Genomic DNA, 14,059 nt, shown 5'->3' on the forward strand with positions numbered 1-14,059 from the left:
ATGGCAATTCTTAAAAGAAAGAAAACACGCAGAAAGTTGTGGGTTGGGAGAGGTGATGAGTTCCATTCTGAGTACTGAGTTTGATATCAAGATCCTTTTGGGGTATCACTCTCCGTCAGTTGGAAATTCAGGAGTAGAGCTTACCAGAATGGTCCTTACCACAGATCAAGATTTCACAGGCATATAAAGAAGCAACAATTAAAGCCAGGGCGGTAGATTAGGTTGGGAAGGAAATGATGAGGAAAGAAGAAAAATGTGAAAGAGAGAACATGTCCCTGTATTTAAGGAGTCATCAGATAGCTGAGATGAGAACCAGAGATGCACGTTCCTCTTGAAGCCCGAAGAGGAGAGTCTCAACAAGGAAGAAATGTTACCCATGTTGTAAAGCTGAATACCTGAAATAAGGGCATCAAATATATTGATTTGAGGTGACAAGAACATTCCAGAGGACATTGCTGGCATTGTGGTAAGGATGTAAATCTTAATGGAAAGTGTTAAGAATTGAGCATGCAGAAAGTGATAGCCAGGAGCACTGACTTAGTATGTCAGCAACAAAAGAGATTAGAAAGCTATCTTGGTAAACTTAAGAAGTAGCAGAAGAGAGGGTATCCTCACATCTCTAGGATGTAGGATGGCCTAAGTTTGTTGTAGGCAAAGGAAGTGATTACAAGTAAAAGGGGGGCAGCTGATAAATTTCCAAAGAGTGGGGTAGAGTCTCTGGTTGCTATTGCTAGAAGATAAACTGATACAGCCTTTTTAGAGAGCAATGTGACAATGTATCAAAATTTTAAAATCTTTATACCATTTGGCATCAATTTCATACTACAATTCTGTCCACAGAAAAGCTAATGCAAGTGTACAAGGATATTCTTTATAATATTAGTTGTAATAGCAAAACATTGGAGAACTTAAATGTTTTCTGATGAAGGAATGTTTAAATAAATCACGATAGACCTCTTCTACAAACAATACAGCTATTAAAAATAACGAACAAAATATCTATAAGCTGAAATGAAATGAAGCTCAAAACATCTTTCCAATGAACTGTTAAGTTTTACTGGGCCAAGAACCATGTCTCTTTTCTCACCCTGTATACCTATGTCCTAGAACAGAGCTTGACCCACAGTAGGTGCTCAGTATCTCAATAAATACTTGTTGAACAGAATGTTAAGTTTTGTTTGTTTGTTTAAGTAGGCTCCATGCCCAGCATGCGCCCTGAACTCACCAGATCAAGACTTAAGCTGAGATCAAGGGTCAGATGCTTAACTGACTAAGGCACTCAAACCCCCTTGATTGTTAAGTTTTTAAAACATATTACAGAATAATGTGTACATTGACTATGAAAAGATTCACATTTATTTTATATATACATATATGTGTTTACATTTGTATATGCATAGAAAAAAATTCTGAAAGAATATTCAGAAAATTAAAGTAGTTATCTTTGGATGGGAAGAAGAGGAAGAGACATAAGTACACTTTTATTTTAATTAACTCTATCTTCTTAAACGTTTACTATCATGAATTTGTTTTATAATTTCCATATGTCAATAAAAGATACAAAATCACTAGAGAAAAATGAAGAAGAGTGCAGTAGGGTGGGTTAATCTTGGTAAGGGAGGAGCCCCATCTTCCTGAAAGACAGTAGTGGATGATGGTGAAGTTACAGAAAGGGGGGAAAACTATGGAACCCAGCCATACATCTCAATAAAGTAGAAGTCAGTGTCATCCATGAACATGAGTTCAAACATGAACTCAGTATTAGCACTGGGGAAACCTTGAAGACCATTCAATACAACCACCCACTTTACACTTTATACAAAGCCTTGCCAAAGAATACATGGTTTGGTGCCAGTTCAATACAATGGCTTCTAAAAATATGCAAAAAGCCTTCAAAGCATATGAATAAATGGGTTGTGAGGCATTTGTGAGGACCCTGATAGGGTGAAGAGAAGCCTTCACTGTACTATGGCATTCTGTATTGATGATAAGCAGCCTGTGAGCTGAGCAGAGACGAGAAGGGGGTGGAGTATGAGAGTGTGGGAGGTAGAGATGAATCCCAGGAGACTGATTATTATATCAATGACTGAGGGACAGACCTTTAGAACTGATTGATTCAAATGAGCAATAGTCTACTGGATTGCTCCACTTTCGTCCAAGGAATCTTAGCTATGCTGGTGTCCAATTAGGTAGGTTGGGTAAAGGTGTTGCCCCAATTGTAAAGGCAGCACCCACTGAGTTAATAAAACAGGAAGTCTCATCACTGATTCAAAATGTCTGGCAATTCCCAGAATTCTTGGGGTGAATCCTTACCTACTACTTTGAGCAGGTTTAGGTTAGCTAGCAGCTCAGGCTTTCGTTAAGGCATTGGCTGGTTAAGGCTCAGCATCCTGGCAGTTATTCCTGGAATAGAGGGTCAGCCATTTAGCCAGCCTGCTGGACACTGTATCAATATTGTACCTTCTTCCTAGACCCAATTGACTCCTGCTAAATTGCTTGCTATACTACCATGATGTCCAACCATGATACGATGAAGGAATTGCCAGATTGGAGAGTAGACCACAGCATGTGGTACTGTCTACCATTCCAAGGAGGGGTCAGGGGCAACCATGTAAGTTATTAAGAGGGGTGGGTTTAAAGAGAAAGAAAGGCACAATGCTCTTCTGATCTCTCCATGATTGCTTTGTGTTTTAATGTTCCCGGATTTTTGCTTTTTGTTTATTTCTAAACTTATTTCTTTTTATGATTTATCTTTATGTCTATGTCATGCATAGACCAGAAGGATTGAGTTTGCCTGTGTCCCACCTTGGCCATATGTACTACTGAAAGTTATGTAATGGTCTCAAATTCCCTGCTGATTTATTGGACTAAATAAGAACATTTTCCATGAAAGACTGAGTTCTATTTAGTCTAAGTAGTAGATTGCATAAAATCTGTGAGTAAATAAGGAATCTACACACTAAATTACATCATACCAATTCCCCATGTTCTTCATCATCCAACACACAAGCAGATGCTCCTTGTTCTTCTATACAGTTCAGTCCAGCCTGTGTCTACACTTGACCTCGGGCTTATGAATTTCATAAACATTTTGTTCACAGCTTACCCTTTCACTTTTTACTAATTGTGATCATACATTTAACATATTCATGCAGGGCAAGGATGAAATGATTCACAGCTAAGAAAAAACATGGACTAAAGGAAAGGAATGGAATTCGACTTCATTATAACTCAATAAATGTTTTTTGAATGGCCCTGCAGGTGACCTAATGGCTGAGAGCATCCACTGGACTATTCTTCCAGTATAGTCACAATTTCCTGTTGCAGTATCCTGTGTAGTTTGCCTGGTCTTTTTCCATCTCTAGCACTACTGATTTGATAGCCTATTGTTCTAGGAAGTACATACCATAGGACCAGTGAAGAACTGTATAACAGAGGGGTGACTTGAGGACAGAAGGCATATTTCTAAATTCTTTTCCTTTTGTGGTCTCCAGCAGCATTATTTCTTTTCTGGCCTGTAGTTCTGAGTCTGGCAGAGTTTAAAATAATAACTCATATTTCTCTCCCCTTTGTTACATTTGATTTGTTACATTAACTGTCCACAGGCTTTCCTGAGGCACCTAAAATATGGCTTCAGGCACAAATCACCAGACTCTGCATTTAATTATTTCAGCAGAGAAGGCCATAGAGTAGTCCTATTAGTGTTACTTTCTAAGCCATTGATCTGCAACTGGCCATGACCAGAACAGTCAATGTCTGGGGATAGGTGCCTTCCTAGAACATAAGAGCCTTGAGGCTGAGTGGGACCTCAGGTGCATCTTGTCTCACTTTTCATTTTACAGAGGAAAGGAGTGAAGGCAAGGGAGCTTAGAAGACTAGCTTGAGGCTGAGACGAGTGAGGTGCAGCCCTGGAATGGAAATACCAGGTCTCCAGCCCACAGTATAGAGCCCTTTCTCTTCCCTGTGCTTTCTCCTAGGCCCTCCAGGGAGCTGCTGGCCATCATTCATCATAAAACCAATTTAAAAACCACTGTGGACTGCTCCCAAAGGCCATCCAGTTGAAATAAGCACAGAAATGTTATGGGCCCATCTCCAGTAGCTAGCTGGAAGAAATAGCTTTTTCAAGGTCTTTAGTACATAATCTTATTCACCCAGAAGAAAAATACAAGCATGACCTATGGCAAACCCAATCCTTAAGTTTTGCTCAGGTAAACGATTTAATAAAGAAAGAGAATAAGCCTTAACTTTAATTCAGTCATTTAATGATTAAATGTATCTCCTTCTAAATATGGGCTCTTTCTCTCCTCTTACCTCATAATCAATTATTTTGTCCTTGGTATTTTCATTTTTAAATAAATGTTAATTTAAGAATGATAACAAGTGAATTGTTTTTCAAAATACAAGGGACAGCAATCTTGAACCCTTCTCTTTTTGTATACTTGCTGCTCAGCTATGACTTATTTTGAGCTGTTCTAGTCACAAATGTCAAAGACTGATGACTTTGGGAGTCAAAGGGGATGGGAAGAAATCATGCCAGGCTGAGACGCTTGAAGATCAGCCTTTGGGTATGGTCTGCTCTCACTGATGTTTCCATCTCTCCCAGCTTCAAGTTGGATGATGGTGCTTACCCCACGGAGTTGTTGGGTGAATTGCTTTGGACAGCATAGGTGACAGCATTCTGCATGCTCTAAAAGATGGAAAACGAAAACCAATGTAAAAATGCCATAATTCTGTGTTTATAGCAGCAATGTCCACAATAGCCAAACTATGGAAAGAACCTAGATGTCCATCAACAGATGAATGGATCAAGAAGATGTGGTATATATACACAATGGAATACTATGCAGCCATCAAAAGAAATGAAATCTTGCCATTTGCAACAACATGGATGGAACTAGAGCGTATCATGCTTAGCGAAATAAGTCAAGCAGAGAAAGACAACTATCATATGATCTCCCTGATATGAGGAAGTGGTGATACAACATGGAGGCTTAAGTGGGTAGAAGAAGAATAAATGAAACAAGATGGGATTGGGAGGGAGACAAACCATAAGTGACTCTTAATCTCACGAAACAAACTGAGGGTTGCCGGGGGGAGGGGGTTTGGGAGAAGGGGGTAGGATTATGGACATTGGGGAGGGTATGTGATTTGGTGAGTGCTGTGAAGTGTGTAAACCTGGTGATTCACAGACCTGTACCCCTGGGGATAAAAATATATGTTTATAAAAAATAAAAAAAAAAAATGCCATAATTCTGAAAACATTTAGTAAATATAGAGTCTGAATTTGAATGCCTGAGAATACCAGACAGGAAATTGGCCCCTAAATTACGGTCTAGTTCCTTAGAAAAGCCTGTTCATTTCTAGTTACTTATTCCTAGAGAATAAGTTTGAGTCCACAAATGAAAATTCAAGTAGAGAACTGAATGAATTAAGGACATGATTCATACTGAAATCACTTTAGACTAAAAGGATGAAGTAATTAAGGATGGCATAGTTGGAGCCATGAATTATCTGGATGGGGCTAAGGATTAAGATGGGACATGTAATGAAGGGCTAGATGCTGTGTTAGTTGATAATGAGACCAGAGCCATGTATTAGCCTAAGTAGCAGCCTCTATGAGAAAGGTTAGTAAATATTAAATACTATGTTGATAATAAAGCATCTGCAATCAAGTTATTGTTTCCAGATATTAAAACTACTGAAAGAAAAGTGAAAAATACTTATTGAATTATGTTATAGATAACAAAGAATTCTATTAACTTTATAATTAGCCTTTTTTTCTAGTTTTCTCTAGAACACATTAGTCATATAACAAAAGTAATAATACTAGTGTTATTAGTAATAATAATAGCAGCTAAAGTGTATTGAGTGGTCACTATGTTTCAAGCATTATTTCGGGAAATTTATGTGCATTATCTTACTTTACCCTCACAAAAACCCTATGAGACAGATACACTTCCCACTTTATAGATGTGGCAGGAAAATCGAGGGATACAAACTGACAATCTAAGTCTGTAGACTGGCTTTTTAAAAACTACATCTAATTTCTCTTTTAATGAAGACCTACAGATTAACAAACTTATGGAAAAACAATTTATTTCATATATAAATTTTGCTTTTATGATGACTTCCTCCAGAAGACTAACATGACTGCTTTGCAAACCAGCATCTTCTATTTCTACCTAATACACTCATCACAGACTCTTGCAAAAATCACAGTTTTCAAATTCCTACTATTCTTGTATCAGAATCTCTTTGGTTGTCAGTAAAGAAAAAACTAACTCAAATTGGCAATAAAAGGTATATCTTGGCCCATGAAAATGAAAGTTTGGAGGTCAATTTGATTTCATGGCTAAACAACATCTTTCAGGACCCATTTTATCCCACTTCTACTCTGTCTTCTGTGGGGTCATTTTCTCTTAAAAACGGTTTCCCTTGGGATTGCAAATGACTCCAGGAGAAACAAAGTCTCTTTTTTACATACAAAAGATAAAAGCTGCCCACCTCTAGAAGCTCTCTCCAAAAAAACCTGAGAAACCTTTTTCCAGACAACTCCAGCAAACCTCTCCTTCCATCTGATTGACCTGTTGGTCATATGACCATCTCTGATCCTATAATTATGTTCCACTATAGGATGGGATTCCAATGATTCATTTAGATCTGAAACAAATGCCCCATACCCAGAAAATGAGACACTAGCACAAGTCCTGTGTGTAGGAGTTATGAATTCTCCATGGAAAATAAGAGTTGTTACTGAAGGTCTTTTAATGTCTGCTAGAGTTCCCATCATCATCTCTAGGGTCTGAATAATGTCAGGGTAAGAACTAGTCTAGAAATCCCAATAGAGAAATTTGGGTGTATTTAAAGGTGATAACCTATGTTTATGGATTATTTTATTAGTAAGAAACTACATGGACTATGATCCCAAATATCATAATTGTTTGTTTTTACATAGGTATGTATTATTTATTATAGACATACACACACACAAACACACACACACACACACACACACATATATATATTTCTCTTTAATCATTAAAAAGGAAAAAAGTCTTTGGGAATTGATTTAATAAGAAATATTATCTTTTTCTAATGTTTATTTTTTCTGATAATCTCTACACCCAATGTGGGGCTTGAACTCATGACCTGGAGATCAAAAGTCCCATACTCTCCCCACTGAACCATCCAGGCACCCTAGAAATATTATCTTTTCATTAAATAAAAAAAATAAGTTAAGCACTTAGCTTTAGATAAATGTAATTAAAATCAGCATGGGCCTTTTGAGAAAATAAATGAGGGAGGACAAATGAAGAAGAAGAAGAAAAGAAAGCAAGACTAAGAGAGAAAGAAAGGGGAAAACCATTAATGGGTTATTTGGAAGTAATCAAAATAGTCAAAGTAGACCCAGGGCAGGTAATTAATGAACTTTACTAATGGATGTGGTATGTGATGGATAGAAGCTATCTCATAGGAATTACTATCAGGCAACACCTTCCACTGACAGAACAGCCAACATATTGTGTCCTGGTGTGTGCTGACTTGGAAACAATGTAAAACACTGCATTCTTTCCCTCCAATAGGAGGAGCTGACTCCATTCAAGCTAAAATTCATCTCAGCTTCAAAGATATATTGGTTTTACAAGTTGAGATGTCTGGATTGCCCCAGGAATGAGGGGTTGTGTTTAGGGGACACAGTGACAGATCATAAGATTTATTCTGTTTGTCCCCTGAGGCCTAAATTGTTATTGCAACAACCTCCCATTTGTCCTCTGGGCTCCTGTCTTTCCACTCCAGAGCACCTTCCTCCTGGTTATCTGATTAACCCTTCTTAACTCCCCTGTGATCATCTCTTTCTCTTCTAGTCGTAAACCAGTGATCAGATCCATATCTATCTTTTCCATATTATCTCTTATTATCCACCCAAACAAACTTTGCACAATGCTCAGGTAATCTGCCCTTGCTCTTACCTGAATATGCATGTGATTTCCCATTCTATTCCTGTGTCTCTGCTGTTCCATTTGCCTGAAATTCCCTTCTCCATGCCCTTCCCCCACCCATCTTCCAATAGCTAATTCCTCTGCCTGTGTGGAGATCCAGTTCCAATCTAGAGTGCTTTCTCTTCTCATTGAGCTCAAAGTATCCCTCCCTGCTTTAACCCCCAAGAGCAATGGATTTGTGCCCATCTGGAACACCTACTGACTTGAATTATAGTACCTAACTGCTATAAATCTCCCTTATTAGAGTATAAGATAAAGTTATTACATAGCATTATCCACAGTGCCTTGCACTAAGTAGATCCCTGTGAAAAGGCGGTGTGTGTTTTATGTGTTATGAGTTATGAATATGTAATGTTTTCAAAACAAGTATTTAAGTAAAGGAGTAGAGTGTAAGAATGAGATCTAAAAAGCATCTCAAAAAAATCTTCCCACACTAAGCTTTTCATCATTTCCATTCCTCTAACTGGCTCTTCCTTTCCATCTAGTAGTGACAAATCAATCATTCAAGTCTGCTCAGGCCAAAAAGATGAAGTCCTTTCTTATTTTCATTCCCAATATCCAGAAAGTCTTCATTTCAAATCTTCACATTCAAAATAGATCCAGAATTTGATGACCTCTCAGCTCTAATGTTAATGTTGTGGACCAAGTCCCTATGGTCTCTCACCTGAATTGCTGCCATAGCTTCTAAGCGGTCTCCCTGGCTCCTCTCTCATCTCTTTCCCTCTAACCCTGTTTCCAAGTGAAAGACAAAATAAGTCCAGTCATGTTACTTCCATGCACAGAACCCTCTAATATTTCCCATCTCCCTCAGGGCCAAATTTTTTTATAATTATCTTGATGTTCCTACATAATCCATCCCCCACAGCCCTTTACCTTTGAGACTATTTCCAACTACTCTGCCTTGATCATTTTATTCTTGCTTCTTCCTCAAGAAGGCAAGCAAGATTTCCATCCTCTGCAACCTTTTTCCCCACAGCACTTTCCAGTTGACACACTGTATTCCATGTATACATATTCCTCTTGCTTGATTGTTTATTCTCTCTCTCTCTCCTATGCTTGCCTCAATTAGAATGTAAACTTCATGAAGGCAGAAATTTTTGTCTTATTTCTACTCTGCCCTCTCCTCAGGGCTGAGAAAAGTGCCAATTACCAAGTAGACATTGCAAAATATTTGTTGAGTGAATGGATGATGAATAAATCCCTAAATATTCAGGAGCTATGTACCGACCATCTAACAGATATGGTGGACAATGACTTGAGACTCTTTCTCCTAAAGGTCTGAATCTGTACATTTAAACTTTTAGAGCCAGATCAATTTCTCACTTGTTAGAGAAGCAGTAACTGTACTTTAATTCCAAACTGTAAAGCACAGTGCAAATTTGAGATGTTTATTATGGTTATACTCAGTTCTGACATTTTTTTCTAAAACAAGTTGATTTCCCAAGGTGAACACATTCAGCATGCATTTTCTAGAAGATAACAAAAGGGATACAGGGCTAGATTGCAGAGAGCTTTTGAGTTAGACTCCTAAAGACCCATTTCTGCCTCATACAAAGTAGGTTAGAACACATTTTAACTCCCCGTCCTGCTTATATACCCACCATGGTGACAGCAATCCTTCTCTTAAGGAAACTTCTCTTCCTTTTATGATGTTTGGGTTGGAATGGGTGCAAGGATATAAGAATCCAGTGTCTTGGGTCTCTTCTGTTGAATGTAGCCCAATTCTCCTTAATTGTATCATTCCATTATCCAGTCCCAGGAGCTCCTATTTTATATTGATCTCATCACTGATATAATGGATGCTGACACCCCTGTTCTCAGTTGATTACTTTACCACAAAATAATGATCACTTCTTCTTAGCCTGATAAAGTAATTACCCTTGTGGACCTAAGCAATGGCCACAGTCAAGGTGGTCGATAATCCTTGTTAGGACCATTCTCTCTCCATCTGCTGGTTTCCCCTGTTTCTCCATCAGGCTACACCACTAGGATCAGGATGTTCTCATCTCTATTATCATTCCCCAGTGCAATCCAGGCCCTCCTCTTCGCTGTAGGATCCCTGTCCTGAGGGCTTACAGAGCCAGTGTGAGAAGAAAGGGTTTCCCAGCCTAGTGGGGCCCTCTAGTCAAGGTCCCATCTGTCCCTGAGAATCCTCCCCACATGCAAATCTGAACACCATGAGTTTCTCAGAGTAACATACTGAGGTTACAGTGACCTCAGTAGAGGAAAAGCTTAAAAATACTATGCACATTGTGATTCTTTTTTGTTTTTGTTCTTTTTTTTCCCTAAGATTTATTTATTTATTGCAGAGAGAGAGAGACAGTGCATGAATGAGGGGAGGGGTAAAGGGAGAGGAAGAGAAAGAATGCCCTGCTGAGCATGGAGCCCAATGCAAGGCTAGATTTCACCACCCTAAGATCATGACCTGAGCCAAAATCAAGAGTCAGAAGCTCAACTGACTGAGACATCGAGGTGCCCCATTTTAATTTGGTTTTTTATGAAAAAGTAGGATATATAAAATGGATATGTAAAATATATTTCATGCACATACAAAATATATATCAAATAGAATGCATAAAATATTTAAAAACATAGAACAGCTGCAAAAAAAAAAAATTGATATGGATGCAATAGAAGTCTGAAGGTATTTACTCCCAAACATTTCCAGTGTCTTAAATCTTTACCCTAGAAAGGTATGATTCATGGTGACCACTATTTCCTCTTTTTTTGCTATCTGTAATTTTCAATTTAACTACAATTACAATTGCTACATTTTAAATTTTTCAAATGCAGCCATGATTATGTCATTCTTGGGATTCAATTTCTTCACTTATAATTTAAAAGGTGATGACAGTTTTGTGCTGAGGTTGATCAGAGAAGTAAGGGCAAGCTATCACCTGCCATGAGGTCTCTGACAGTCAAGTGGCAGGAAGGAAAGGTGGAGAGTAGTGTCTCTTTTCGGCTGACACCCCCTCCTCTCAGGCTACGCTTCACCTCTGTGGATGACTCTGGAAGGAGTCCAGCCATGTGAGGAGGAGCGAAAGCAAGAGAGCCAGGTGAGCATGGAGACTTCTAAATGTTGTTCTTCCCCCCATGGGTCATTGTACTTATGCATAACAATATTGTTATTGTACATTTCAAAACCAGTGAAGAGGGTCTACCTCCTGTTAAGTTCTCACCACAATGGAATGTAAACATTTTGTTAACTTAAAAGAAGTTGTTCTTCCTCCCATGGGTTTCCTCAGGCTTTTGTTCAGGACCTCCATGGGACTGTGACAAGCTCTTCAGTGTCCAGATTGGCAGGAGCCCCGTGTAGCCTGGGGCTTGGACAGAGGAAAAGCTGAGAGACCAGAGCAGGCAGGGAAGCTTTCATCTCCCTCAGGCTGTCCCAGGCCCTGAAGGCAAAGACTATGTGCCCTAAACAGGCACTCAAGGAGCCTTCAAAATCCCATGACTCTCTCACCCATCCTGTGGCCGCAAGTCTCTGATGTGATTGCTCCTCTACAAATGGCATCTTTCCTTCCTCTCATCACAGAGGACTCAGCAAGGTTGCCCCCTTCTTCCAGTCAGTAGAGTCCCCAGAAAAGCCTTGCTCTAGTTAGTTTATTAGCAGCTCATCTGGACTTTGCCGTTGAATTCCTGTTAACCACTTTGCATTCCTTCTAGGGTTAACTTACAGTACACCTCAGTGGACTCTTAATTCCTTCAGAGTTAGGATATATATATATTTTTTTAATCATCCTTCCTTCAGCATGTAACCTGCCGCTCTGAAGTGTTCAACAAATGCAGAGTATATAAGTGAATACAGGAGTTCATGAGTAACTAAATAAAGGATGGATGGATGGGTGGATGGATGGATGGAAAGAATGTAGAAAACACATGCTAAAAGCCAAATGAGGCTGTGATAAGTGTCATAGTCCAGAGAGGAAGCATAGCTAGCACAGGCTGTCCACATCCTAAACAAAAGTCTGACAAAACAAATGGGAGGAGGAATGGCTTTCAGAAGACCCCACACGCTCCTGGCTTTCTTGTTCTCGCTCCTCCTCATATGGCTGGACTCCCACCAGAGTCATCCACAGAGGAGAAGCACAGCCTGAGAGGAGGGGGTGTCAGCCGAAAAGAGACACCACGCTCCACCTTTCCTTCCTGCCACTTGACTGTCAGAGACCTCATGGCAGGTGATAGCTCGCCCTTGCTTCTCTGACCAACCTCATCACAAAATTGTCACTAGTACACAGTCCCACAACAATCCTGTCTAATTATGTCCAAGATTAGCGCCTAAAAATCCGAAATAGCATCTGACGTGACTTTCTATTTACAGAAGGGCATATGGGATGCATTAACAACACCCTTGCTGGATCCTCGGATGCTGTGGACAGGCCCAACAAGTGCTGAAAGGAGGGGGCAGCCCTGATACTCATCTGCTGATAAGCGCACCCACTGGGGGGACTCAGAAGGGAATTCCAGAACATTCTTTTGATAAAGCCTCCAAGCCACCAGATCTGCTGCTGCCAGCACTAAAAATAGTTGGGTGTAGTTGAGAAAGCATTGGTCTGGAAGTGGGAAGGTGTGGGGCCCTCATCCTGCTCATGAACTAGCTTTATGTCCTTGCCATTAAACCTGTTCGCCTCCCAATGCGCTCTCTTCTGAGCATCAGGGAGCAGCACTTTTTTGATCACGGGGCAGGTGGGGATCCCAAGGGAGATAATGAACCTGAAAGTATTTGGCCAATGCCAACTCCAGTCTCAGGAGACGAGTGCAAGGAAGGGTCATGATAAGAGAGCCGCCACACTGAGGACACTCGGTCTACTGTCAGTCTGTCATTGTAGCAGGAGTAAAATCCTCCCACATTCCGGATTTTGATGGTCTGTAGGTGGCCCTTCAGTGAGGAGATGATTCCCTCTGTTCTACTCCCTCCTAACTTTCTGTGCAACAGTCAGCCACACTCTCGTCTGGCCTGCCCTGTCCTATCACTCCATCGTCCATGACCACCACATATGTGTTTAATACTGGGAAGGCCTACACAGCAGCCAGAAATGCGAATGGCTATTCTCAGCAAATGCGAGGTTACCCGAGCCGCAGGATAAATAAACGTGGTTATTTTTCCTTTTTAAAAATAGTTATTCTGTTCTTTTTTAAGACTTTGAAATACAGTATAAATAGTCTATATTGAGCACTGACTATAGGCCAGTCTATGTTAATACTTTACCAACATTATTTCATTTACTATTCATAATAATTCAGTGAAAGACGTTTCATTGACCCCTTTGCCTTACAGATGAGAAAACTAACATCCAGAGAGACTGTGTGTATGCCATGCTCCCAGAGCTGTAAACAGACCCATGATTTAAACCTTATTTTATTTCGTACAAAATCCATGCTCTTGCGTATTATGCTTTTAGCCTCAAAAATAATAGCATCCACAAAAAGAAGATGAGGAGGAAAAATTGGAAGTACATATTTAATCGGTAATCAAAAGTTCATGGGTCTTGGACAAATACACTCTCACCCCTACCATTCAGGCCTTTCCCAGAACCTGAACATGGCGTTGTGCGTAAAGAGAAGAGACCCAAGTCAAATACAAAGTGTGTGACTGATTGACAGTTAGTGAAGAACAGGACATAATCCTTCAGAAAACAAATGTGAAGTGAACAATTTTTGTGTACTGATGAGGTCTTTCTCGGAAGTCAGAATGTGATATTACTGCTATTATTATTATTTTATTATTACTTAAAGTTTTTTCAAGAGAGAATGGGAGAGGATAATTGAACATCATTTTTTCCTCTTAGACCCTAGCCATCTTGCCTCCCAACATCGCTCTCTTCAAGGACCAACCAAACATATTTTAGGTACTTTCACTTAATTTAGTGCTTAATCCAGTGTATGTGGCCAATGATCATAGTTTAGCTTATTGATTTATCTCAATACTATCTTTACATCTGGGTGGCTCAGTAGGTTAAGCGTCTGCCTTTGGCTCAGGTCATGATCCCAGGGTCCCACATCAGGCTCCCTGTTCAGCGGCAGGGAGGGGAGGGTCAGCTTCTCCTTCTTCCTCTGCC

General features: G+C 39.8%; 1 long non-coding RNA gene across 1 annotated transcript; it reads left to right on the forward strand.

The window, feature by feature from the left end:
- The first annotated feature begins 294 nt into the window (after positions 1-294).
- Positions 295-4,220, forward strand: LOC131833096 (uncharacterized). Its single transcript, XR_009354320.1, has 3 exons — positions 295-466; positions 2,472-2,611; positions 3,978-4,220. It is a non-coding gene; the product is annotated as an uncharacterized LOC131833096 (long non-coding RNA).
- Positions 4,221-14,059: the final 9,839 nt, after the last annotated feature.

The sequence above is a fragment of the Mustela lutreola genome, chromosome 6, assembly GCF_030435805.1.
Source record: "Mustela lutreola isolate mMusLut2 chromosome 6, mMusLut2.pri, whole genome shotgun sequence".
Classification (NCBI taxonomy): domain Eukaryota; kingdom Metazoa; phylum Chordata; class Mammalia; order Carnivora; family Mustelidae; genus Mustela; species Mustela lutreola.